Consider the following 4,187-nt stretch of genomic DNA (forward strand, 5'->3'; position numbering starts at 1 on the left):
TCCTTCCCTTCAAGGCTCAGCGGTCCAAGATTATCTTCTGTGTCTGTGTCAATTGGTTTCCCTTTTCTTTGTTGAAGAGGGTCTGTGCAGTTCTTTTGCCTAGTCTGCCATCTTGCCGGAACTCTTTAAATTTTTTTTGAGGACAGCCTTGACTTGAAGTCTGAGGATTGATTTCAGGTCCTGTGTTTCCTTATTTTTGATCATTTGAATGTTACGGTAGGAGTGTTGGAACTTTATCACTACCGCCTTTGGAAGGCCTGTTTTTTTTTTTAAGTTTTTATTGTGATTTGGGTGAAAGTTTACAGAGCAAGTTCATTTTCCATGTAGCCGTTCATACACATTTTGTTTCATGACATTGACTGAAATTCCCCAGAGTGTAATAGCTCTCTTCCCACTTCCTCCCTGGAGTTACTTACTTCTTCCCTGTGTTTTTCTGGCTTATGCACTCCTACCTCCACCACCCCCAAGCTGTTTCCCTGTGCAAACACTGCCCATCTGTTCTCCCATAATTGATTTTGATTGCTCCAAGGAATGCATCTACCTGATGTAGATGTTCACCCCATCTGCCTGTCTGTTGTTTGGCTGCAAGCCACAGGAGTGACTTCAGTTCCAGACCTGAAGGGTAACTAGGGGCCCTAGTCTCTGGTAGCATAGTGCCTAAGGCACTTGACTGCTAACCAGAAGGCTGGCGGTTCAAACCCACTAGCCACTCCTTGGAAGGAAGGCTGGACAATCTACTTCTGTAGTTATACTGCCTCAGAAACCAAAGGAGTGGTCTCGGTGAGTTGGATACGACTCCACAGCAGTGGGTTTGGTGTGGGTAGTCTCAGGTATCTCACCAGGCTCTATCAAACCAGCAAACCTGGTCTTTTTTTTTTTTTTTCTTTTTTATGATTTTGAGATTTGTTTCACATTGTTCTGCCACTCCATCCAGGATCTCCTACAGTGATCCCCCTCCAAGTGGATGACAGTGGTAGCCAGGGACCATTTAGTTCTTCTGGTCTCAGGGTCATGTAAGCTGAGGATCACATAGTCTACTTGTCCCTTGGACTAATTGTTTCCATGTGTCTTTGGTTTTCTTCAGTCTTCTTTGCTCTGGATGAGAAGAGACTCATTGTTGCATCTAGAGGGCTACTTGCAAGCTTTTAAGACCCCAGTCTCTACTCACCAAATTAGGATGTAGAACAATGTCATTGGAAGGCCTAGTTTTATGAGTTAATTTTTTTTTTGTTGTTGATATTTACAGTTTTTCTTTTAAAAAATGCCAAACTCCTCTAGGGCAGTATTTCTAACTGTTTCACATGCATGCAAGTCACCTGGGATCTTGTTAAAATGTGAGTTCTGAGGTTTTGAGTCTAGAAGGGTGGCCTGAGGAGTCCCTGGGGGCCACAAATGGTTAAGCTGTGTGCTACTAATCAAAAGATTGGCAGTTCAAGTTTACCTAGAGGCACCACAGAAGAAAATCCTGGCTATCTGCTTCTGAAAGGTCATAGCCTTCAAAATCCTATGGAGCACAGTCTTGTTCTGCAACATGGGGTTGCCATGAGTCAGAATCAACTCAACAGCAGCTGCCGCCCCCCATGGGGGTAAGAACCTGAGAGTACATTTCAAATAGGTTCCCAGGTGATACTCATACTGCTGGTCCTTGAACCCCCAGAAGTAACTAGGCTCTGTAGGAAGTACAATTTTATTTAAATTACATCTTTTAAAATTTAATTTGTCGTTGGTGGGAAGGTCCTTTCTTTCTTTAGGTTGTTATTCTCATTTTAATACTGCTGTGAAGGCAGATTTTGTTTTCTCTGTGCTTTTCATATTGCTGAAACATCAAAAAGGATCTATTTTCCCCTTTCTTGATGCCCTATAGAAATATTGTTGAAAAAAAGTTTATTTAAATAAACTTGACATTTTGAATAATGATGCTTTCTAAAGTTTCAAGATTATCATGAAGTACAATGCTGTCAGTGATAGAATAATATCTATTCACCTACAAGGAAAGCCAGTTAATACTGTTATTCAAATTTACACATTTATCACCAAAGCCAAAGATGAGGAAATTGAAGATTATTACCAACTTCTGCAGTCTGAAATTGACCAAACATGCAATCAAGATGTGCTCATTATCCCTGGTGACTAGAATGCAAAAGTTGAAAACAAAGAAGAATCATTGGTAATTGGAAAATTTGACCTTGGAGATAAAAATAATGCTGGAGATCGCATGATAGAATTTTGCAAGACCAATGACTTATTCATTTTAAATACCTTTCTTCAGCAACAAAATGGCAGCTATACACATGGACTTTGCCAGGTGGAGTACACAGGAATCAGATTGACTACATCTGTGGCAAGAGGTGATGGCAAAGCTCAGTATCTCAGCCAAAACAAGGCCAGGAGCTTATTGTGGAACAGACCATCCCCTGCTCATATGCAAGTTCAACTTGAAGTTGAAGACAATTAAAAGAAGTCCATGAAAACAAAATGTGACCTTGATTTTATCCCTCCTAAATTTAGAGACCTTTTAAAGAATAGATTTGATGCATTGAACACCAGTGACCAAAAACCAGAGGAATTGTGGGATGGCATCAAGAACATCATCCATGAAGAAAGCAAAAGGTCATTAAAAAGACAGGAAAGGAAGAAAAGACCAAAATAGATGTCAGAAGAGACTCTGAAAGTTGCCCTTTAATGGAGAGTAGCTAAAGCAAAGGGAAGAAATGACAAGATAAAAGAGCTAAACAGAAGATTTCAAAGAGCAGTGTGAGAAGACTAAGTCAATTATTATAATGTGTTCAGTTTTTGTGTCAGCTTGGCTGGGCCTGGTTGAGTAGCTGGGCAGCTGGTGGTAGTTATTCCCCATGATGAGACTGGCACTCAACTCTATGGTGGGTTCTACCACAAGCAGCTGAGTAGCTGCCTTAGGGATGTGGTCTGCTTCCCATATATAAGGAGAAGCCTTGGGGAATAGTCTCTAGCTTATGGCGCACTTGAACCCTACATGTAGCTGTGTCATTGTTCAGCAGCTTGCCATGCTCTGCCGACCTTGGGCCTTACAATGGACAAATTAATAGCCTGCTGTGTGGTTTAACATTGGGACTGTGCCTTTTTACTTGTCAACCTTAGGTTTGTCAACTTCAGCAGCCAGCAGCTGTCTGAGTGAAGAAATGCCTCTAGCTCCAGTGGGCTGGGAGCAGGAGGCAGAGCTGCACCCCCAGGTTGAGGGGCTTTCACCCAGCCCCTAGAGCCTGGCACTTTGAACTTGGACTTAAAGCCTCCAAACTGTTAGAGAATAAACTCCTGTTTGTTCAAGCCATCCCATTTGTGGTATATTCATGTCAGAGCAGCATTAGGTAACCAGAACATAATGCAATGTGCAAAGACATGGAATTGGAAAGCCAAAAGGGAAGCACACACTCGGCATTTCTCAAGCTGAAAGAACTGAAGAAGAAATTTAAGGCTCAAGGTGCAATATGGAAAGATTCTATGGGCAAAATATTGAGTGATGCAGGAAATATCAAAAGAAGATGGAAGGAATGCACAGAGTCACTATACCAAAAAGGACTGATTGATGTTCATCCATTTCAGGAGGTACCATATGATCAAGAACCAATGGTATTGAAGGAAAAAGTTGAATCTGCACTGAGGGAAGTGGCAAAAAACAAGACTTCAGGAATTGATAGAATACCTATTGAGAGGTTTCAACAAATGGATGCTGCACTAGAGTCACTCACTTGGTTATGGCAGGAGATTTGGAAGACAGCTACCTGGCCAACTGATTGGAAAAGATCTATATTTGTACCCATTCCAAAGAAAGGTGAGCCCACAGAATGTGGAAATTATCAAACTATGTCATTAATATCGCACACAAGTAAAATCTTATTGAAGATCATTCAAAAAATGGTTACAGCAGTATATTGACAGAGAACTTCCAGAAATGCAAGCTGGATGTCGCAGAGGATGTGGAACAAGGTATATCATTGCTGATGTTGGATGGATCTTGCCTCAAAGCAAAGAATACCAGAAAGATGTTTACTTGTGTTTTATTGACTATGCAAAAGCATTCAATTGTGTGGATCATAACAAATTATGTATAACATTGAGAAGAATGGGAATTCCCAAACACTTAAATGTACTCATGAGGAACCTATACATAGACCAACAGAACAAGGCGACACTGCATGGTTTAAAATCAA

The 4,187-nt window shown here is 41.1% G+C and overlaps 1 protein-coding gene across 1 annotated transcript in view; it reads left to right on the forward strand.

The window, feature by feature from the left end:
- Positions 1–4,187, forward strand: part of PARD3 (par-3 family cell polarity regulator) — a 1,032,882-nt gene that overhangs the window by 69,135 nt on the left and 959,560 nt on the right. The gene's annotated exons all lie outside the window — the stretch shown is intronic.

Source organism: Orycteropus afer, unplaced genomic scaffold (assembly GCF_000298275.1).
Source record: "Orycteropus afer afer isolate SDZICR_OR568_19922 unplaced genomic scaffold, OryAfe1.0 scaffold00090, whole genome shotgun sequence".
In the NCBI taxonomy this organism is placed as follows: domain Eukaryota; kingdom Metazoa; phylum Chordata; class Mammalia; order Tubulidentata; family Orycteropodidae; genus Orycteropus; species Orycteropus afer.